At 34.3% G+C, this 24,720-nt stretch overlaps 1 protein-coding gene across 1 annotated transcript in view; it reads right to left on the bottom strand.

Annotated features, from left to right (window-relative positions):
* Positions 1–24,720, bottom strand: part of LOC121350220 (adhesion G protein-coupled receptor A3-like) — a 256,338-nt gene that overhangs the window by 85,601 nt on the left and 146,017 nt on the right. The window lies entirely within an intron of this gene.

The following is a 24,720-nucleotide window of genomic DNA, read 5'->3' as shown; positions in this document are numbered from 1 at the left end:
TGAAGGAGAGCTGCAGTGCACTCTAAGTATCTCTAACATGCTACCCAAATAAAATCACATAGTCAGATTATACAAAGTAGGACCTCAGTTGCAAATAAATCATAATGAAATATCAGTGGAGTAAGAAGTAACTCTTACCTACAATAGACCATGACAGCAATGTTCCTTAACCATTAAGCTGTTCAGGAAGATATTCAGCAATAGTCAAGACTAAGCATAAATTTTTATACTTTTCCTCTCATCATACTCACATATATAGCTATTTCAGTGTGGATATACCTGGGTTTTATGTATATATACATACACACACACATATATATATACATACATTTTGAAAGATATTCAAGTAAAGAAGTAAAACTTCTCAGGGAGAGCTACAGAAAAGCAAGATAATTTCTACAGAACTCAGGAAACAGTGTATCACTGAATCTTTACCATATATTTTATTAGAGAGTAAGCGTAGCAACTTCAAATCCAGTGCAGCTATTTTGCAGTATTTGAAAGATTATTTTTAGCTACTTATGTTAAGTAGTCATTTCCAAGAGCCTACAAGAATTACACAATTATTTATGATTTAACATCTTACTGATATTCTTAAATTAATTTCTCACACAGGATCACTATAAGTTTTAATTCCAAAAATAAGGAAAAATAAAGTATGTATGAGAGGCAGCTCCTTTGACATGCTTGTAAATAGGCATGACAGAACTAAGGCAGTGGATATCATGCCTTTCAGTCAAGTATCACAAAAGACGCTGAATATCAGATCTTAAGTATACTATTTTGGCAGAATATGCACTACACAATACTGAAAGTGCTGTAACTTTCATTAGCAACAGTAAGACTTCCAGAACTCTCCTAATTGTCTATTCAGGTAAAGTTTCTCAGCTGTCATGTACTAAAACTCATTTAACATCTAAATTTCACAGAAGTCCAGTGTCCCACTATATTTTCTAGCTGAGCTGTTAGTAGTACAAAAAATACAGTAGTATGCCTGGCAGTCACATATCAAATTCATGGTTTAAAGTTTTGTTTAAGTTACAATTCTGCCTCTTTCTCCAAGAAGAAATCCCCTAATAACTCATTAATGTGTTCCCCTAGTTAAGACTGCACAAGAAAACCCAGAGCTGCAAACCGGAGGAGACTGGAGAAATGTTCTGGGACACCTTCTCTTCAGGCCTGCCCTCTCCAAACACCCTTTCCCAAGCCCTTGCTTTTAGCCACTCCAAAGACTTAATAACAAATTGATTAGTCTTTAGTCTCTACTTCTTCATCCTTCACCGATGTGTCCTAGGTTCAGCATCACTTAGTTAAGGATGAGATTTATACAGTTGAAACACTTCAACAAGTATCTTTACAGAGGCCTTGGAAATTCATGGGCTAAAACCTACATGGAGAAATGAGAACAGGACACTTAAAAGGTCTCTCTCCTCCCACAGTGTATGTACAGGGTATGGTTCTCAAGACATTCAGGAGGATATTCTGTTGTGAAGGAGGTGAGGCTGTTTTCACTTCAGGCTGTTCTGGTTTCACTGTCAGTCCTGACCAGTGAAGACAAACATGCCCAGACCATGTCTGTGACACTCAGGCACGTTCCCAGTTGACAGACATCATTATAGTGCTCTGGACTGCGTTTGAGGAAGGACGTAGATATAAACACAGCATCTGCTAAATAATCTCTGAGCAAAATGTGGATATGGAAACCATATGCAAAAATTGCAAAGAAGATAGCAGGTAGATTTAATTTTTTGGAAGGTAATTAATGTTGGTATATTTAGACTATGACATTAAACATGAAATCCTCACTTTTCTTCTTTTGCTCTTACTGACAGCCTGTTATTGCTATGATTGCAATTTCCATCCCTAGACCATGTCTAGGGAACCACACACTCCAGTCAGCAGTATTTTTACAAAAGTGCTTAGAGTCCAGGAAAAAGGTCAGCTTCTAGCTACATTTAAAATGTGTGTATGCCTGCACTTGACTTTCTCAGCATTGACTTCTGCAGCTCTTTCTTTTGAAGACTTGATCAGTCTGAACCTCCAGGTAAATATAGTATGCATTTAACTTCCTAACCATTCAAATATGTGACTGAAGGTCAAGCCTATTAGACTTGCTTCAACTCATATCAATTATCCTCCCTATTGAAGGTGATGTAACTATGATTCCAGCTAATTAAGTCCTTAATATTGAGATAGAGTGCTTAATAAGGCTCAACACAGGCAAATCAAGTTAACTCTGTCAATCTTCTTTGCTTTAATGCATTTTGTTATGCAAACATTCCAGCAGCCTAAAATTTGTCGATTTGCATTTGGGTGCCTTTTTCTGATAGAGATAGGAAAATTTGCTCCTCTTATGGTAAAATATCCTTCAGTGGCATTGAACTAAATATATCCTAATATTGAAAAAAGCAAAGCCTATTTTACATTCCAGAGAAAATGTATCACCTATAAATGAGAAAACCAGAGAAATATCATCCAAGCAGCATCTGGTTAATAACTGCAAACAGAGAAATAGATATTCAGTCATTCTTAGCAATCAGTACTAATTTTTACTGTCTCTGCATAGCTGTAGACAATCACATCCCTGTTAATTTACAGCTATGTTCTAATCCTTAATTTAAAACTGTACTGAGATTTTGCTTTTAGTACCTGAACAATCATTTGACAATGTGTGAAGTGGCAGAAGGACAGTAGAAAACCTGAGACCTAAGTTTTGTCCAAGGGTGCATATTCAAGGCGGAAAAGCAAGGTAAATTCCTAACTAAAGGGGCATCCAGACAATGCCTCCATTGGAGGGTGGCTGGTCACACCTCAGCCTGTTGCCATGCCATCCTCCTGATCTCTGGTCCCATCATCTGAAAGGATATAGATGCTGGAATTTGGAAAAGCTGGGAATGCTTTTTTACCTTTCAGGGGACAATTGGGAACTGTGCTTTTTCTTTGTTTCAAAGCACAGGAATGAGCAAAGCCAATTTACTGAGGTAATTACAAACAGCCTCAGCTCTGCTTGACATACACATCAGAGGTGAGCAGGGCCACAGCACTAATATGTGTCTTATACACCTGCCAGAGTTTTAAAGCTGGACTACACTACATTGTAAGTTACAGTTAAAGCTTTTTGAGACCGAAATGGAAACTTTGAATTAGGAAACAAATTCAGAATAAACGTAAATTTAATATTCAGTATAAACACAGAGATGTTTTAATCTTTGCCAATGGAACCTCACTGGTACAAACTGATTAATTACCAGTATATGCAAGTTAGAGTTGTGATTCCAAAAATCCACAATGAACCTATATCTTACACTGGGAATTCTCTTTACATAAAAAGCATTAATTTAAACATCACTAGGACAAGTATTTTCACATATTTTCATGATGTCTGCACAACAGTATTAATGTTAAATATTACTATTCTGGTAATTTCTAACTGACAAGACAGGACTCCATGCTGTCTTACCCATTAGGGATGTTATTTAGCTGACATTAAAGATGAAATATTAATAATTATACCTTCCAAACATAAATGTACTGCTACAGCGGCCTTCAGTTAAAATACAAGGAGTGCAAAACCCTTCTATCAAGATTTCTAGGCCAAATTAGCATTCAGGCCTTGCCACTAGGACAGTGCCATTAATTACTCTTGGACAGCACAACAAAGACAACAGGTGCTTGTAGGAAGGGCACACAAAAGGCTTCACATGGAGCTAAGAAGCAATTCTTACAATAATGCAAAGCAATGTGCAGGCTGAAGAACGTATTTCTTGAAAATTACTGATGTTTCTAAAGAAGGGAAAATTCACCACTATTCCCAAGAATATCTTAGGCTTTTAGATTAAATGTACTAGTAAGAAAAATATAAGCAAAGATGTGACAAGCTGATCCAGCTCCAGGAAATGAAGTGATTTATTACAGATATCTCAACTTTGACTTCTTTAACAGGCTTTAAGCACAATTCTATGTGCAGAAGACAAACTAAAGAACACCTCCCTGATTTCCTAAGCAGTGAGATTAGCTAATCACAGCACCAACTATTATACAGTATGGGCTGCTAAAATTCTAACATTACCTCAATCTCTGAGTGTAAAAAAGAAAAAAAAAAAACTAACAAAACCAGATTGTCTAAAAATAAGTAAATAAATCTCTTCTCCTTTATATACAAAATAACATCCTTACAATTGTGTCTGCTGCCCTCCTCCAGGCAAACCATTTCTAAAAACATTAATATTAAAGTGTGAAGTTCAGTTGAACTGATTTCAGCAGGTAAGTATTTTTAAAAGTAAAATACTCTTGTCCTAGTTTAGATGAGTTTCTAAGTTTGAACCAAAGCCTTACACCTTTCCTCATGGCCCCTGGGAATCCTGAGATGGGAGAGCCACCAAAAAACTGCATACTATCATATGGAAAAGTACAGATGTCCTTACAGAAGGAGCCCTTATTAAGATCTGGTGAACCCTTCTTCATTTGAAATCTTGATCATTCTGTGAATTAATGTGATTCAGGTCACAGCAAAGGAAATCAAAGGAGCTGTGATGGTAGCAGTGGAAAAATACAGACTTGAAGAGTAAATGATGTGACCCAAGATTCACATTCTGTGGTAGCATTTGTCTCAATTACTTTCTCTTGTGGTACAATCCCACTTTTTGAGAGGATAATATTTAAAGTTCCTGTACTTTAAAACAAAAGTGCAAGCACAGCAGTGATCCCTAGACATCTCTGTGATTTATCTACTATACTATTTAAGTTCTTGCTCTGGGCATTTAAAATAACCATGATAAAGTCATGATCAATATAACATGTGTTTTTATCTTTCATGTCTATATCAATATTAAACTTCTGGTTTTATGCAGTGATAATGATCCCCAAAGTATTATTTGTAGTGAAATATTAAGATATTTTAAAAAAAACAGTAAGAAGACTAACATATATATCACAAAAGATCCATAAAAACATATTTAGGATTTCACTCTCTTTCACTGGGATAGTAAATGGTAACTAATTCTCTCAGTAGAGTAAAAGATGTGTAAATTTAACTGAATGTATACTGAATATTCAATTCCTGTAGAAGAGATGTGAAAGGTACCATCAGTATTTATAAATCAGTGAATCAGTGTCTGTAATCTTATCAATTAAAAAACCCCCAAGGATAAATAACACTTATTAGCCTCCCAGAGGTATTTTGAGAGTAGGTGGTTAACCCTTATAGAACATGTTAATAATTAATGTACTATTATGTGTCCACTTAGCATATATAATCACCTCACACATTAGAGAAAGTTTGTCCACTGGAAAAATAGATTCATTTCTATATTTAATAGAAGGTTACGTGAAACCAAGCAAATGCATAAACACCTATTTAATGAAAATTTGAAGTAACTCCAATAAAGACTTGAATTTCAAGTCAGTGATTCCCCCTACTTATTTCATTTTAATCCCCTGTTAAAGCACATTCTACAAGAAAGGAAGCTCTTACTCCTGTGGGAGATAAGTGTAAGAGCAAAAATGGAACAGATCCTGGAAACATTAAAATTAATGATGTCTGAAAAATCGTTATGGTTAAAAACCTCGAGCCTGACAGTTTTAATTCAAAGCCCACAAAAACTGAGAAACAGTTAAATAAACTGAAGGACCAGATGGTCTCAGCCTTTAGGGAATTCACTACAGACAGATAAATTGGGAAACAAGAGTCAACAGTCAGAAACTAAAGATATTCTGAAGTGTTTTGAAGGGTCTGATTTCAGAAGAAAAACTTGAGAAGATAATTTTTCTAAAGAAAAGCTAAAAATAAACAGTAATCCTGAAGACTGTTTTTCTAAGAGATTTTTCAAAACTTTCATTCCAGAAAGTTCAGATTGGGTATCTCTATGCCCAAGTTCAGATCACTGAAATTAAGTTCAGATCATTGAAATTAATTCTTTCCTAAAAACAGACATCAATACTTACATTTAGAATAACAGAATGGTTAGGGCTAGAAGGAATTTTACATTTCTGTTGTATATCTCTTGTATTTCCATGACCTATGGAAATTTCTTTCAAATTTATGAAGCAGGAATTAAGAAAAAAAACCAAATCCCTTGATCTTTTCCTTAGTGCCATAGACTGAGGAGGGAAGAGAAAAAGGGAAGAGTAATATCCTCTCTGCTTGAGTATCTCTCATTTAGTCTTCACTGGAAGCAATTTGCATCTTAAAGATCATCAAGCTCCACCCCCCTTTGCCATGGGCAGGGATGCAATTTTTCAAAGGAGAAAGAAAATTTCCTTCCTCTTTGGTTGGACTTGTAACTTTGAATTGTTTGGTAAATAACTCGAAGTGATAAGTGATCAGAGGGCCAAGTAAAAGGATTGAAAGGCTGAAGATCTAAATTAATTGCAGTGCATTTTCCATTAAGTTCTGTAGATTCAGTGAAGGACAAGCACAGGAATTAATTACCCCAAACTCTTTAGCCTTTGTGGCTTTCACAAAAGAAAAGAATTTATTTCCATATTTGTCTGCTAGAAATGTAATTATTCAGGAATTTTCATGTTTACAGTATCAGACTGAATCTAGATTTAAAAGCAGTAGTCAAACATCTTAACTACCCAGCCTTTCAATCAATGTTTCACACAGATTTATTTACATGCAGTGTAGTGCTTACTGTTCATTTGTACACACAAACATAATACAATATCACAAGTGGATCTGGAAACCAAACTGCCTCTCTTGACAGAAAAAAAAAAGAACAAATATGAAAAGGATATGAAAACTGAATTGTCACATCAGTCTTTACGGGTCTCTCTCTTCAGGTCAAAACTTAATATATTCAGACAAATAATAATTGCTGGTTCCTTCTTCTCTTATCCCAGTATCCTTCTCAAAAGTTTTGAGACAGCTTTGGAGGCCTCTTGGCTTTTTCCCTCTGCAGTTCAATAACATCTTGTGTGCTCATGGACTTGCCTGGCCCTTTGCCTGCCCCTGCCCCTGCTCCCTCTGCATCTCCCTCCCTGGCCTCATCCCATGCCCACAGGGTTATGTGCAAAGCAGCAGAAGAGCAAAACCTGATGAGTTCCCCTCAAGGAAAACCCAAAAGTGGCCTTAAGGAGTAGAAAGGCTGCATTTGTATAACTATGCACACGACCTGCAGAGGTGATTCTTTATACATTATGGCAAATGCTGAAGCATTAAAATTTAAAGCTTTTGAAAAAGCCATGGAATTAATCTACACATGTGGAAGAAAGAGTAGCAGTAAAATTTCCTGCTCTTTGTAGCTACTCACCATGTGAAAGAAAGTAGGGCATATTTGTATTAGTAGTATATAAAGATTTCACATCAAACCTATGCCAACTGTGACAGAAATTATTTATATAAAACTTAAGATAAATAGCAATTCTTTTTTTCTGGGAACAGGCTTCAATTTTATTTGCATCTCAATTACTCACACCTTTCAAAACTTACACTTTTGATGCATCATTTACAGGCTAAGAATTGCAAGCATATTTTAAAGTTTCAATTCCTATTTTCTGTTATTGTAGACTAATTTTCTGTAAGAAGGCTTGAAAACAGCCATCTGCCAGCAGACTGGTTTAGGCCATGTACAGAAATATACAATTTCACAGTAACAGATCTGCTCACCCCCGAGTCCATAGAATCTTAATATGGAAAGGTGGCTATTTCGAGGGACAAACAGCAGTGATAAATATCTCACTCCTCTTATAACAAAAGCACTGATTTATTTCTCTGATAAGAATTAGTAATATTGAGGCTCTAAGAGAAGTTGTATTTTCCTTTATGATTTTGTCCATCACTTGGCCTTACTCACAGTAAATCTCTTTGATCCTCATAAGGTCAATATGGAATATATCACTCGCACCAAATACATAATTATTTATTTCGGCCTCCCCATCTAAATTTAGTCTAGTGAACATATCAGAAAATAAATAAAAACTCAGATTACATCTAACAAGAATGATAACACCACAGACCTCTATTTTCTACAATCTACAGAAGTAAGAAAAGCAGAGAGCACTTTCACTGAGTTACTGCTTGCTCTTCATGCCAAAATTAACAGTGCAAAGGTGGGCACACCTTCCTTAATCACAATAATTTCCAGAAAAGGACTTGTGGTCTACAATCCTGGTAACATGAGTCATTTCCCCCCACGTATTACCACACTGTCAGTAATCAGGAAAATAAAAGATTCTCTTTGACTCACATGACTATCTAACAATTGGAAGTAATGACTCTGATATGAACTAACTTTTGTTAAAGAAAAGTGAAAAATTAAGCAAGTGCTGATTAATATAGTTTACCACAATTAGATTGAATCATTGGAAATAATCAGAGATCAAAGATCCTACAGAAGGACTACTAAATTAAAAACTCATAATAATGAAGAACTATTGTACTGTTTAAATATACAGCTCTGGAAGACATGACTGTCAGAATGACTGAACAGGTACTTTTCAACAGGTGTGCAGTATGTGAATCTTTGTGCTTGGATGATCCGTTCTTGTTAGTGACTCTGCAGTGCTTTTATGATTATTTTCTAGTAAGCTATGCACAATGACTGCACCGTGAATGTGCACATCCATTATCCTATTTTATTAAAATGATTAAATTAAACATTCAGTTTGATCAATTTCTATATTTAGGACTGAAGCATGTTATTAAAAACTGAAATATAATGAGTAAGGTTTTATCCAGCTTCTCTAAACTTATGTCAGTAGTAGTCATTATTTAAATTTAGGTATTTATAAAAGTTCCTGGAGCAGTTGCTGAGCTATTTTTACATGGTTTGTATTGCCCATATTTAAATAACAAAAAAATTTGCCAAGGAAAAAGATTCTATGGCAAATCAACAATATAAAGAATATCGAGCTCAATGTGCACTATTTATCACTTTTTTCCAATTATCTAATTTAGTTGTTTTCTAATTATCTGTCTAGCTGTTACAGGGATGGTCTCCAAGGAGTTTGTCTAACGATCATTCTTTGAATTTCTTTAATTTGAAGGAAAATAATTAGTACTTTCACAAGAACATCAGTGATGTAAAAGCAAACAGGTGAATACTAAATACATGAATTGAAGACTGCTTGGTTAATGTTGTACATAACACAGGAGTAATATGTTGATTGGTTTTCCAAGTTTGCTGCAAAAATTTCAACAGAAGCTGAAAAATTTTCTACAGCTGTGGAGTCTGAAGGTTTTACCTCCAATTGTTATCTTGGCTGAAACGTTAGACAGTCATGGAAAAAAAAGTAAATTAATAAAGCTTTCCAAAAGCAAACTAATTTCATTTAATTTTTTTTATTATTACCAAAATATACTTTGTATATGGCTCTTAACTCTCAAATTCTATCAGAGCATGTAGAAATAATACTTTCTATCTCTTGAAATACTTCCCATGAATTCTTGTTAAGGTGTATTACTGGTAAACATCCACAATCATTCTTTCCCATTATGCTACACATGCATATTGTAAATTATAATTTCTCATACTACTGAGTCTCCAAGTCAATATTTCTATAAAATTTCTAGAGCAGTTTTAAGTTACACTCAACTATTTTGCTAGGACTATTCCTCTCCCAAACATCTACAGTCAGAATGACATCCTATTGCCCTGAAATAGTGAAAACACTTGCTTTTCATTAGAAGACAGCTTTTAACCTAGCTTTTAACAGACCCTAACAGTTAAACAATGATTAATTTTTTGACAAAGCGTTATCCAATAACTTAACTAATAAAATTCTCTTCCCCTTTTCACAACGTTGTGTGTTGTGTGTAAAAAACCTGCTAAGTTGCATCTCCATTACTCCAAGCTTACATGAGATTTACCAGGGCAAAAATGGACCCATCCCCTTGAGGCAGAATGCCTCCCTTGTGTCCTTCAAGCAATTTTTATCTCAGCATCAATCTGTTTTCAATTCACTTGACAAAACCACTTTTCTCTATTTTGCATGCATTATGCAGCGCATGTACAAATTTAAAAGCATACATACATTTCTGAGTAGAATGCTAATAAAGATATTGCTGTGCTCAGAGCTAATTTCATTATTTTTCAAACCTACTCGTCATTTATTGTAATACCTGACCCTGTACACTTTCAACATTTCAGTAACATTTTCAATGTTATGCTGACCTTTGTCAATGTCTTCTATTGGGTACCTTTGTAATGGAACTCGTGACAAGAATTTGTCCCTAGCAATGTGAATTAAGTTTTCACTGTATTTACAAAATAATAATAGTAATAAAAAAGAAATTGTATCAATACAAATTATATGCTTCCCTAATTCCTGTCCTTTGAATACTGAGATCAGAGACAGTGCAACATATTCTGCTGCCTGAAAAACCTTTGTCTTCTTGGAAGAAAAATATGGAAGTGTTTAGCCAATAAATATGTCTAAAAATCTTTCTCCAACTTGTTTGCTTATGGTTTCATCAACACGTGCACAGACTGCCACTGTTAATGCTGTGACAAATGTAATTTGGAATATTTGTAAAAATGTTATCTAAAGCGAGGAATGTAAGCATCACCATCAATACTCATAAAGATTTAAAATTATAGGTATATCATGATGAAGAGTCCCAGAGAGAAGTCACATTTGTCAGTTATTACCATTAACTAAGTTTTTCTGAGCTACACTGCTTTGGAGAGTAGCAGCAAGAGCAAAGACCATATGAAACCACTGGGTCTAAATAACAAAACTTTCCCAGCAATGACATATTTTTGATTTTGATTGTGTGCTAAGTAAATATAGAAAGAAAAAATCAAATTGCCTTCTTTTTCTCCAGGAAACAGGCATATTTTTAAATTTATCAAATACAATAATGATGTAGAATCTGCCTACTATTTTATACAGTATTATATTTGCATTGTATTTTGCTTGGAGAATCATGGGAAGGCTATTCAAACAATTAAAGCTAACTGGAACAATTCAGTATTATTTATCATATTATTTATCATGTCCAAAATTCCCACTGGATTGTTTTTTAGATTGTAATTGAAGAATCTAACATTCAAAATAATTTTAACTTTAGGCAATCATAACACTAATTTTTATTGTTACTGAAAATAAAATTCCTCTACCAAATATTCAGTTAGGATTACCAAAAATATCCAAAAAAAGCCTCAATAACAGACTTTGCAAACCCTTCTCCAGTGTGAGCAGAACATCACTTAAGAGATGACATTCTGCCTTTATATGATAATAAACCACCAATTTCTTGAAAATCTGCACAGTAAAAGGGGACCTGTGTATTCAGTCACTACCCAGACCTCCTCTATAGAGAGTTTTTCTGCCTGTTACAGCATGGAAGTCACCTTTCCTGCAGAGCCTAAGCAGAAGCATCACAAGCAGCCAAAGGGAAAGATGTGCCTGACAGCTTCTTTTGCCAAGAGAAGAGAAAGGAAAAAAAAATTTGAAAATATCCCAAAAGAGCGAAATATCCGCTGCAGTGATAAGCAGTGCATTAGGACATTATTGGAAAAAGAAACAAATTACCTGATCAGTTTCTCATGTACTGCCTTCCTCTAGAGGAATCAGAATCAGAGGAAAAACTAAATCCTAAAAAAAAAAAAGGACATAAAGAACACCACAGTAAAAGAAAGGGAAATAAAAATGTCATAGAAGAAACTGAAAAATTAGTGGAAGAAAAATAGGTGAAAACAGATGTGATTGTCTTAATTTGTAGTGACCATTCAAGGCTTGCTCAATTAATAAGCAAATTGCTCATGGCCAAGGCTTCAGGTGGTCTGACTTAAGTTCTAAGGAATTCTTAAGCAAGGATTTAGAAAAAAAAAAAAAAAAGCCATAGATGATTTTATTTAAAAACCCATTTTTGAAAATGGGTTTAGAAGGTAGCATTTAGAAAAGAGGATGGCACTGTGACAGTGTCAGAGTACGTGAAATTCACAGAGTAGCTGGTCTTAAAACAAATTGTATCTCCTTCACAGAGGGCTCTTTTAGTAGGGATTTGTATGTATTAACGCTCTGGGAAGTCAATCAGAAAGAAAATGGCCTGTCATGTCAATAACCACTGAAGCAGGATTTACTACTGGAACATTCCTGTACTTGGACTGGCAACAGGTACAGCTACGATGGATTCACTATTCTGACTTGTCCTATTCTGCAAGCCTTGCAACCTGTTGGAATACAAGAAATTCCAAGTTTGTCTGAACACTGTTAGGTATTATGAACCTGAAAATGCAGACACTTCTTTCAGAGTATGAGATTTGTGAGTTCTTACAAAACAGCCACAGAGCCTGCAAAGCTTCCTGTGATTAGGCAGTAAGGAGCAGGATTTATTCCAACAAACAGTCTAACTGAAACGGCTCTAAGCATTTATCTTGCTGCTTAAGGCTTTCAATGTGCTTCTACTACAAAACATGTACTCAGGAGCCAATACTATAGGAAAATATAAACAGATATAAGATGACAAAAGCAGCTGGCTGTCTTGACATGCTCTCTCAGCAGATTTATGAAAATGTTATGTACCTGAGACTACTCACAGTTTTCCTTCATTCAGCTTCATTCAAGATTTGCATGCTTGTTTACTTTATGGAGATAAAATCTGAGGAATTAATTTGTATATTCACTAAATTTTAGATTGTGCTTTGCCTGTGTTCCCTGCATGACCCTGTTATGTAATGTAACTGCAGTAAATTTATATTTACTGCATTTTCATTTTGTTGCCATTCATAGCTCATAAAAAAAATCAGCCCTGGAATATTTTCTGTTATCCTTTCATGGTATTTCTTAAAATTCATGTTAATACAAGGGAGCAAGGGACTGTAAAAGGGACTGCTAAGACAGCTACTATTACATAACATTATGAAACTGGTAATAATGATATCTCGAAGATGTTACTGCCAAGCAAATCACCCTGAGCATGTGTTTAGGCTCTGAAACTACTTCACCAGTAATTTCTGAACAGTGCATTTTGCAAATGTCCATTTCAGGTTGTTAAGTAGCTTTTTGAGCTATAGTGATGCCATGGGAGAAAAAGCATACAGCACTTTTCAGAGTGTAGCTCCACAGTGAAAACTGAATACATATTAATTTCTTACTGGGAAAATGACAGGTCAGTCAGTCCTTCCTGCATGGGTTAACATGGATTAACATGACTAACATGAAATATTAAGGTGAGATAAAGAGGAAAAGGAAAAATATGTTTTCCAGACTGATTAATCAAAGAAAGACAAAGTTGTTCTACATGGCAGAAGTATTATAGAATGAGCCTTTCACATTCCACAGGAAGGTCTTTGGGAAAATCTGGATAGTGTACCTGTGTTAAGAATATAAGTAAGTGATGATCAAGAAAAGTTAGAACAAGTTATTAAATGTCTTAAAGTTAGTAAACTATACTTAGACATTCCTGTTGATACCTTCCTTCATAACTAAGTGGCCTTAATTCAATTTAGCTGAATTCATTTCTAAATTAATTCAACTCAGCTGAACTGAGTAAAAACTACTTTGATTCTGGATAACTCTACTTAGAGTTTCACTTATACACTTTCAAAGTTCATTCAGATTAATTTTCCTCTGTGTCTGCATGTAGGCAAAACCTTTAAACTGATTACAAAGGGAACTGAAGAAATCATGCAGAGTGCCACTAGAAACCTATTCCCAGGATAATAACTTCAGCAACTCAGAATTTATTACTTCTTACTGCATTTTTGGGGCATTATTTCAATATCTACATGTTGACACCTACAGAGGAAAGAGGCTTGTGCTCTTTCAAACCTTTTCAACTGCTAAATAAAATGGAGTTGGTATCATGAGTTCTTCTTTGTAAATCAGCATGGCATGCTTTTACAGCAGCACAGAAGAACCTACTAGCAAAGCTGATGACAACAGGAGAAAAAGAGTTTTAGACCTACAAGAATTTTCCTACACTTTTTTCTTCTTCATAGTTGCATGAAGACACCACCATAGCTGTATGTGAAAGCTGTAGCCTGTTTCTTTCTGGCACTGATGATGTTTAATTTAGTGTCCTAAAGTTTCGAACCTCACTCCAGTACTTGTTCACTGAGCTGAATAAACATCTCCTCCCTGACTCTTCAGGTTATATAACAACTTCACATGACACATCTGCACATTCTGCCTACAGAAGGTATATTTCATTTTTGGTTCTCTTACCCATTTCCCAGTTGCAGAAAACCTATTTCATTTTAAAGGAAGCTTATTTTCTCAGGTCCTAATCATTATTAAAAACTTTCATTATCCATTGGACTGAAATATAAGGCAAAACAGATTAACTGTTGTACCACTTTCAAGGATACTGAGAAATCAGCAAATACATGGTAGCTTTTATTAACTGTACAAATATCCTGAAAACAAAAAGCATATTGAAAGAAAATCAGCATCATCTATGTAACTTATTCTTCCTAGTGGCAATAATGGTGTGGAAGAAACAGAATTGCCAGAGCAACTGCAGGTAGAGAAACTGGTACTAAACCTGAACAAGTATGTTAGCATATTTCAAGGATTAGCAGATAATTACAAAAAGCAACTGGTTACCAGTTCATGCTTATAGTGTCTGAGTTATCTTACTTTTGCTGATGGTTTAAGTTTGATTTATATTAGAGTATAACTGAGTTTAATGCTAAATGGAAAAGGTAACCTATTAGTGTTTTTTAAATGAAAATAAATAATAGTGCCCTAGTCACTTTATGTTTGCTTTTTTTTAAGTGGGGATAAGATGTTTTCAGGAATGCACATACTGTTAGCCAAAATAAATATAGACTTCAGTGCAATGATTTAATTGGGATTATACAAGGGTAAATCAGGCCCAAACAGTACATCAGCAGGCTTTCTGAGTATTTATTGCAGAAAGTCAATTAACATTGACTTCACATGATTGTAACATTCACTGCTAGTTTCCAACTATGTCTAGAGTGATTTTCCACTCATTAATGAATTCCCAAGAACCAACATACTGAGAAGAACTGTAGCAAAAGGTACCCAGTGGGTCTGATTCTCTTTGAAAGTTCCTTCCTTACAGATATTCTTGTGGTTGCACTGCGGAGGAAAACTTACTGCTGAAGCTTGATGCTGCCATCTGACTAGATTTGTTATCTGACAGAATTAAAATAAACTCTAAGGGTAAAATGAACTTTAAATATACTACATACATTCTGACATATACTCAGGTTAGACATTTATTTACTAGAGACTTCACTAAAATCAGACATGAAATTTCTGAAAAGTAAGGATTAAAATACAGATGCCAAATCAGTGAAGTACTCTGAAAGTGCACAAAACTGAAAACCATAGTTCTGGTGAACAGGAGTTTTACAATAGTTTGGAATACATATTTAATTCTATTCTATGTGGAAATTAGAAATTTACACATTTAAATTATCAGTACCACTTAAATAGTATGTTTGATATTCGGTGGCATTTCTGTAGATGACTGCTATCATCAGAAGTGCAGTGAGAAAGGCTGAAGAAACACAACATAGCTGTAAATAACCCTCCAGTTCAATGACTCTGATAATTACATGCAACTTTGCTAGACTATATTTAGTAAGAGTTTTGAATCTGTTAAGACACTTTACACAGTACTGATCAAACAGAGTTTATGAAGTACAGGAGGCTTTCTGCAATAAAATGTCACAGAAATGCAATTTTTTTTCTTCAAGTGTCAAGTCCTAAGATTACTCTTTTCCTTTAAAATAGCAGCATATGCTGGTCAGTGAAGCATACACTACACAGCTGTTACATCTACTGTATGACCTGTACATATCGAATTAGCCACTGTGTCTTTTAGTTCTGGTTCATCAGAGTTCTGGTCTGAAGGGCTTTAACCTACATTTAGGAGAAGAATTGTTATCTTGTCTATCCAAATTCATCACCTACAGCCTGTTTTGAGCTAAAATAATTGGCCAATTTATTTTTCCTCTTTTTTCCTTCTTAGCAGTAATGCAGGGTGTATGGAAAAAAAAAAAATCAGTACAAGGATTAATGGCAGAAAAACTCCAGGACTGTAGTTTGATATTGTATGAGTATGCATTCCCATGCACACAGAGAGAATGTGGACTTTTTAACAATTATCATCACTCCTGTTCTCAGGTTTGTACATTTGCATTCTTGGCACATTAAGAAAAAGAACTATTTCTACATAGAATAACAAACATAATATAGCTCAGTGAACACATAAATCTAAGTGTGGTTGGATAAGACCTAAATCATTAAGATGGTTTAGATCATTAAGACTATAAGACCTAAACCATTAAGATGTATCAAATGGTGAGATAATTTTTTCCCCAAAAAAAGGAACCAATGTCCTGTAATGACCATCTTGTGATACAGTCTGTTGTTGAGGAAATCCATGAGGCACACAAGGTGCATATAAGAGAGATGTACCACTACATTTCCATTTCTATATGCACTTCTCTCCCAAAGCTTTCAACTTATTAGACTCCTACCAGAGGTCAGAAACAAGTCAAAATGGAATTTTAGACTGACCCTTTTCAGCTTTTCTTATATCCCTAAATTCAACACTTTTCACTAGCATTTGAAAAAAACATCAGATTCAAGATATTTCTGAATATTTCTAGCTATTTTAAGTACAAGTGTAACCTTTGGTTAGTATTGTTTTAAATTATGTTTTAGTTACTCATTGATGCCAAGAGAAGGAAGCAGTAAAAAGTCTGGATGAAGAGTCATTTAAACTCATTTGTTTTTTCTCAAATTCGTTAAGGAAATCCCTCTTTATTTCATCATGAAGTTTTCCCAGAAACTAAAGAAAGCTGTGTAAGAGTTTCATTCACTAAAACAAGATTATGAAGCCAATTAACTTCACAAAGAATGACTGACCATTTCTGAAGTCAAACAATGAATATCTGTGTAGAATTCCTTTCTCTGTAAAGCAGAGCTTATGTGTTTCATTACAAACTGACCTGGTATTAAAAACAGTAAGTTCCTTCACTGATGATTTGGAAACTCAATTAACACCTGTAAGTTCCTTCACTTTCTGGGACATAATGGGAGCACAATAGCAATAATTTAGAATAATGAACTAACTCTTATGTAGAACTATGAAAGTTTAAAAATGGGATTCTTATAACTCACAGTCAGGAAATAATGGTACGATCCCACCTGTACTATATTCAATTATAGTTCAACAAATTTACATGCTTTCCTTGATATATTTGATATATAGTATGCCAACCATACATAAATCAATAATGCAGAAAGAGCTCACAGCATAAACATGAATCAGCATCTCAATATTAATTTAGCTAACAAATAAATTTTTCATTGAGATGGGCTCAAGAAATACTATGCACATCTTTGTGAGATGCCCGCTGGGACAGCAGTCATGAGCTTTTACACCCTATTTTCAAAGTGTAGCACATGACAGTCTAAAATGACAGACAAAAATGAATCATTATGGTCACAGACAACTCTGCTAGTATCACAAGTCTTGTCAAAGTTTTTTTTGTTTGTTAAAAAAAAGCCCAAGTAAACAACTTACTCCTCCTCCCTCACCACAAAAATCTCTCCCTCTTCCCACACACTCCAACACTAGATGTTATAGCAGGGAATGATCTCATGAGAACTGTAAACTCAGGAAAGTGATTCTAGTAAGTTTACTACTTCTGAAACACCCCTCCTGCCCCTTGCCTCACTCTCTTCACTTTATTTTCCCACTGTATTATTTTTAGGAGATATTTTCAAAGTTCAGAAAATAGATTAAATGCAAATACCTACAAGGCACCATAAACCTGTATTATTAACTGTCCACATGCATTGTCCTTCCAGAACAACTGTTGCTAACCCCATATACACAGAAGCCAGGATTCCAGTCCTCAAAACCATGAAACATAGAAACGTGGAATTGTTAAGTTTGGAAAAGGCCTCTAAAATCACCAAGCCCAACAGCACTGCCAAGTTCACTGCTAAACCATTTCCACAAATGATGTGCACATGTTTTTTGAGCTCTTTTAGAAGGTCTTGAACACGTTTTTTGAGTCACTTGAGTGACTTCACCACTTCCCTGGGCAGTCTGTTCCAATGCCTAACAACCCTCTCCATAGGGAAATTTTTCCTAATATTTAAACTAAACCTCCCCTGTTGTAACTTGTGGCCATTTCTTCTTGTCACTCGTTACCTGAGAGAAAAGACTGAACCCCACCCGACTGCAATCCTTTTTCAGGTGTTGTAAAGCAATAAGGTCCTCCCAAGCCTCCTTTTCTCCAGGATAAGCACCCCCAGCTCCCTCAGCAGCTTCTCACAGTTGAGAAAAAAAATCCAACCATATCACCTCCTAATAATCAATCTATTTTAGCAAACTCTTTGTTACCACTGTTAGCTTGTTGGCTTACACTGGTCTATTTGTGGACCAATATAAGCCAACAAGCTAACATTGAAAGAATAAAAAAAAAAAGGAAGAAAGAAAGAAGAAAGCAAAAGCTTCTAAATACACTTCCACAATCAATTAGAAATCAATCTTCCACAACTTCCACAATCAATTTAGAAATTGGGAATGCCTTCTCTAAAATAAGCAACAATCAATTACTTAAGCAACCATGTAGTGAAAAAGATTTTGAGAAACAAAATGTAATTACTTATTGGATACCGATGCATGCTCTATTATGTGGCATCAATCATTCTCTGAGAAAATAAACATTAAAAAGGAGAGTTTAGGAAAGAACAGTTGAAAATACTTAACTTACACAGGGAGTTCTATAAAAATGTTAAATGTTTATTGTTTATACCATTAGAAAATTATGGGCATTTTATTTTATATAATGAGAAAGTTGGGGGTTAAGTCCTCAAAAGTCAATGCAGAAGTGGGACTTGCATTTGTACTCAGTATTGTACATGGTCATTATTACCTTTGTACCATCAAGTTAACATAAAATACATTCCAACAACTGATGCTCTGTGTTATTAATTGTTATGGTGTCAATGGGGTTTTGTTATGTGGTTTATCTTAATTAGTGTACAAACTATTATTTAACAGCACAATGCACATGAAGGAGTCTGATAGTTAATAACAAGGAAACTAATCTTATAATGCCTTTTGGGAAATCCCAAAGATAACTTTTCTATAACAAGAGCAATGGTGCTGAAAATCGAGTCTGTTTTTCACTCAGCCATTGTGGATTAGAGTGGCAGCATATCTCAGATATATATTGACAGCACATACAAAATCAGCAGTGTCATGTGTTCAGGAACAGAAGTTTGTTTCACAAGAAAGCAAATGAGTTCAAATAACACAATTTTACATCAAACACAAGTTGCTAATTCTCCCAGTCTCTTTGTCCTTGCATTTATTAACTTCAAGCTATTTGTATTTCTTTTCACTTCTTCAAACATACAAGACTGGGCTCCAAACTGTACATAGCATTAAGGGAGAATGACTAGATGGCTTGAGGAATTTAAGTTTTGAACAAAATACATGTTTCTGAAACATTAATGAAATGTAAAAAACACATAGATGGTTTGCATTATTTGCAGAATAAACTTTTTATCTGCTAAAAGAGAAGTGGCAAAGGACAAAAAAAACCAAAACAAACAAAAAAAAAAAAAAAAAAAAAAAAAAAAAAAAAAAAAACAAAGACCAAAAGGGCACGATCATGTAGTTACATATATTAAAGTTCCTTTTATGCACCCATGAAACAAGTGTTAAATTTTCCCCACTTTTAAAAAACATAATGCACATTAATTTTTATATGTTAAAACACATGATAAACCAATACATGAATTATAGAAACATTTCTCTATACCTAATATAATTGACATTTTTCGCACATGCGTTAATAATATTTGGGCACTGTTCCATTTTTCTCAATCTTTGGATCTGTAAGAGCAGGATGACCATCCAGATTATAAAAGGCTACAGAAGCATGTACAGAGAAAAGAAAACAGAAGGTATATTGAACACCGAACACCAAACTACAAACATTGCAGGTGTCACAGTAGGCATAAATATACAAATATTCTTTCTCATTATTTGAGAAGGAGTAGTGCTAAGTGGTATCAATATAAAAATGTGATTTGAGCATACTGGAAAGAGAAAGAGAGTTGCAGTTTTTCTTGTCTGGTTTTGATTTTGAAATTAAACCCTATAATTACCTGAATGACAGACATTTCAACTTTTTCCATAGCTAGTACTCAGTGTATGATCTGAACCCACCTGCAAGCAAATTAATGCTTCCACAGAAAATAGTTTATATATCATACTTCTAAATGTTTTTACTTAGTTTTAATTTTATTTTAAAACAAGGAGTCCATGGCTGTAAATAAGAGAGATACCAACAGCGATTTTTTGATACCTCTTAGATATTATTAAGAATAAGGAAGAATATAAAAAAATTATTTTTTGAATGCAAAAAACAGAATTAAGGTGATTATTTAGAATATTGAATAAATAGATATTGTATGTCTGGATATATTCTAAATCACTATTAAAACCACTACAGGATTAAATTAAAACTATATATAAAATATCTTTTAAAAAGTAGAATACATGTAAAAGGATGAAGCAGGTAAAATATAACAACCTTTAAAATGCCTACACCACATTAAGCTATACCTTTGTGATAGTACCCACCTAATCACAGAGAAAAGAGAAACGGTCCTAGATTAGTTATTGCAAAATCAATTTATAAATTTACACCCAAGCAAACTCTCTTGTAAATTACCAGGAAAAGAATTCAAATAATAACATTATCCAAGAAAGGAAGAGCAAAATGCTTTGGGCACTAAGACATAGAAAGAAAATTGAGAAAAGAGAAAAATGTGCAAAATTTTTTTCCCAAAGTTAAGGGAAGAGAACAAATTCTGATGCGTAACATGGTATGCCTTGATCTGGATGTTTAATCTTGACATGTTTGTAAAATATTTTGAAACAAAATAGGCTTTGACATTAGGTATTCCAGCATTCTGCCCAGTGTTGCTCTGTAATATGCCATACATATAAAACTGAGAAAACTAATTTTTTTTTGCTGGTGTCCTGCTTACTTGGCAATTTTTTCTTTATTGCATGTTTTCTGCAATTGTGAAAATTAAAGCATGAGAAAAAAAAGAAAAATTATAATCTTGTACTAACGTGTATCATACAACATACTCAAAGTTCATCATATTTGATGAGGAAAGTGCTGCAATAATCTCTAAAAAGCAATGTGTGCTGGGAAATTAGAGACCATCACAATGGAAATGATGATGTCAACATAATTCATGCTACATTTATGATGTCTATCAACCTACTAGTTATTTCATGCTAGAAAAAACCCCAAAATTATCCTAGCAATATACTGTGACATACTGTAGGATAAAAGTATTTTGTTGACTATGCCAGATGGTATTTCCTTAATATGATGTATGTGGTTATTGAATTTTTCAATGTGAATGTTCTCAACAGAAGACTGAAAAGTATTTGTTTTAATGTAGCATGGAATGAAATAGGATCTGGAATGGGGAACATTTAGTCTGATAGACTGAACCAGAAAAATCAATAATAGCTATTTTCTGTGCAAATTACAGGAAGCAGATTCATTTAGTATTATATTTTTCACAAATTCTATACACTATATGAATTCTGAATTTCCTGAGCTGATCTTTATGCACTGAAACACTTCTGTACACATGCATTCTGAAACTGGAAAAAGGTATCCTAAAATGGATGAGCAACCTCATGATATCAGCAACAATAATTTTCCCATTCACAATTCCTCTTTGGATTTTTAATTCTGCGTTTTACTCTACTCTTATCACTTGGTGGAAATCTTTAAGATCTTTTCGCCATTCCTGGTAACTTTTACCTGTGAATTTACCATTATATATACATTACATCTATGGTCTGACAATCAAAATTTATTTTATGCAAGACCTTTTCTTACATAGATTGTATATTTTCCAGTATGCATCTGAGACAAGAGTATTTCTAAAATTGTGTAATGTCTAAACATGGTACATGCAAGTAATCATAGGATTTTGTCAGTGCACTTTAGAATTTGTTTTTGTGGTTAGCATGTCTGGTACCAATTTAACTTTTACCATTTCTTCAATGGACACTACCTGTAATACAACCTGACAAATCCAAAGGTCAGTCTGGCTCAGGGCATAGAAGAAATAAACAGAATTGAAAAGTTGAATAGAATGCATGGAGAATATCATGAACAACTCAGGGATTACATGTGAAATACACATTATTGAAATTTTAAAACCTCAATTCCAATTCATTTGTGTGTCAGGAGAATAATTAAGATAGGAATAGACTTCTCATTTGACAAGCATTTTCAATGAAGCTGAAAGTATAAATTATGTTAAGAAAATACTTTCTTCAAAGTTGAAGCACAAATACCAAACTCACAGTCCACCATAAACTGCACATTTCGTTGCCATGGCACAGGAAGTTTAAAGGTTCATTCTGTGCTGAAGGAATTTTCCTGAGTCAGAGGGTGGGTTAACTGTACAAGTGATTATCTTTGCACACTGGAAGTATTTTGCAAGTTCCAAGTATGCTTCAGTCTGGTATCAAACAAGAAGCAGACACTGGATTTGTACTGAATGGCACTAAAATTTCATCAACTGCTCTCACATTGTCTGAGTTCAAATGCTACAGCAGCCTGGTTGGTGTGTGACCATCACTTCATTATTGTGATATCCTCAGACCACAGACAGCTCATGGGACAGAACTGTGCCTCAGGAGCATTCCTGTGATAGGATCTCAGTCCGGAGACCCAGGGTGGGAGCATCCCGTTAAAGCTTCTCAAACAGAGAGGGAAACAACCAGTGGGTCAAAATACTATAACAAAAATTCAGAATATATATTTGAGCTTCTTTTCCCCACTCAGTAAAGTCCAGTCGTGCAGCAAAAGCCCCCTACTAAGAGCAAAAATGGGATCTAAGAGAAGGCATTTGGGTCTAAGTCCTACCACACAAAACTTCTGATCTTCAGCAGTGATAAATGATCCTTTCCAAACTTGCAGGTGGCTACAGAGTCAATTAGATTTAAAGATAAAAATTTGTGTATCAAACTGCAATAATATTTTAATTTATGGTATCTGAAAATACTGCAAGATGGTCTATAAAATATTTGAACCATAAGTGGATACAGATATATTTTAGCAGCTATCTCCTGAACGTCTCTGAATGGTGAACCTCTTTCAGTTTCTTTTAAATTAAATTTAATTTTCAAAGTCTTTTCTTTTAAAATTGTTTTTTATTTATTTACATTTTGATATTTCTTAACCTTTTGGGGGCGTTCTATACCATAATAAGCAGATCAGGCTAATTTATGTACAGAAAACCACTGCCTAAATATGTATCCATTTCCTATCACTGTCAGGGAATATCACTATGAATAGCTACAAAAGCTTTGATGGTATTCACAAGAAAGCTTGAGCTCACCTATATCAGCCTTCTCCCCTCTACTGCCCGCACTTTGCTTTGTGAGGATTCACTTTTTTAATTGATTAGTGAAATTTCCTAACAACAGAAAACATAAACAATTGTTTTGCTTAGTGAGCAGATGATTAACAACATGATAAATTTGAAGAGGGCTACACTTTCTAGCACAAAAACATATGAATATTATCTTTTAGTAAACTTCTTAAGCAAATTTTCACATTTTTATTAGAAGTTAATTAAATTTGTGATTACTACATCTACTCGGTGATTTTAATTAAATGCTTCTTCTTCTTCTTCATTAATCCTATGCTAAATAGAGGAAGACTGTAAGAGTAATCTCAGCACCTAAGATGAAGTTCTAAAGGTCAGATATAATAAAAGAAGCAATTCTGACCTTATAACAAATTCTCTATTTTCCTAAACTTTGCACAGCACAATCAAGTAGGTTTACCTCCAATGAGCAAATATAGAAATAATTTTGCTAGTGGATGATGATAAAGAATCCCATTTTCTGTTATCGGTTACAATTCTACATATCTACATATCATATTCTATATATCCTTCAACAATGAAGAAATGTAACCAATTTCAGAATGAATTAAGGGAGTGGTTAGCCTAAAACTTTCAGAGAGCAGCAAATTAAAACTTCTTGCTTTTCAGGACAAAGTTAAAGGAATATATCCATTCTGCTTATTCCCCTAGCACATTAAAGCTGAGTACATCTTCATGTTAAAACCTAAAGCCATGTAACAAACATTTAGCTGAGTCTATAATCTCCTGTATTGTGCTCTTACAATCTTTCCAAATTCACATACAGGTGATATCTGGAGATCCACCTAATAAAGACACTTCCATCAGAATATATATTACATACATAAAATGGCTTTGCACAGGAATGAGCTCACTTTCTCCTGGCTTCTTTGTACCACGAGTAGAATTTCTCTTCTCTGTATTGTATAAAGTCAGGTAGGTTCACAGTATACAAGGAAAGATTTTACCGAGATCATTATGGTGACATTCTGGCAACATTTTAGGAAGGGACTCCAAATAACTGGTCCAACTTACTCTAAATATTTGACAAATGCATGCTGATAGAAGAGATGAGAAATTTGTAATTATGGTAGGATTTTTGTATAAGGAGAGGCACACTAGTGCTTGACCATTCAACTATAAAGAGACTAATTTACTAAAAATGTTGGTATTCAGTTTCTAAAGAAGTACAAAATATATTGGTGGAGCTAATAAAGAAAACTTTCCATTTCCTGTAATCCCATATATATTTCTATATCAATAATACTCTCCTATGCAATTCATAGTGTTCCAGGATTTCTTCTTGAAGAAATCTTGTTTCTTTTAGATCTCTGACATTTGGTTTTC

This window comes from Pyrgilauda ruficollis, unplaced genomic scaffold (assembly GCF_017590135.1).
Source record: "Pyrgilauda ruficollis isolate IOZ18807 unplaced genomic scaffold, ASM1759013v1 scaffold15, whole genome shotgun sequence".
Taxonomy (NCBI): domain Eukaryota; kingdom Metazoa; phylum Chordata; class Aves; order Passeriformes; family Passeridae; genus Pyrgilauda; species Pyrgilauda ruficollis.
Note: the sequence above shows the minus strand (reverse complement) of the source record. Positions and strands in the feature narration are given on the sequence as shown.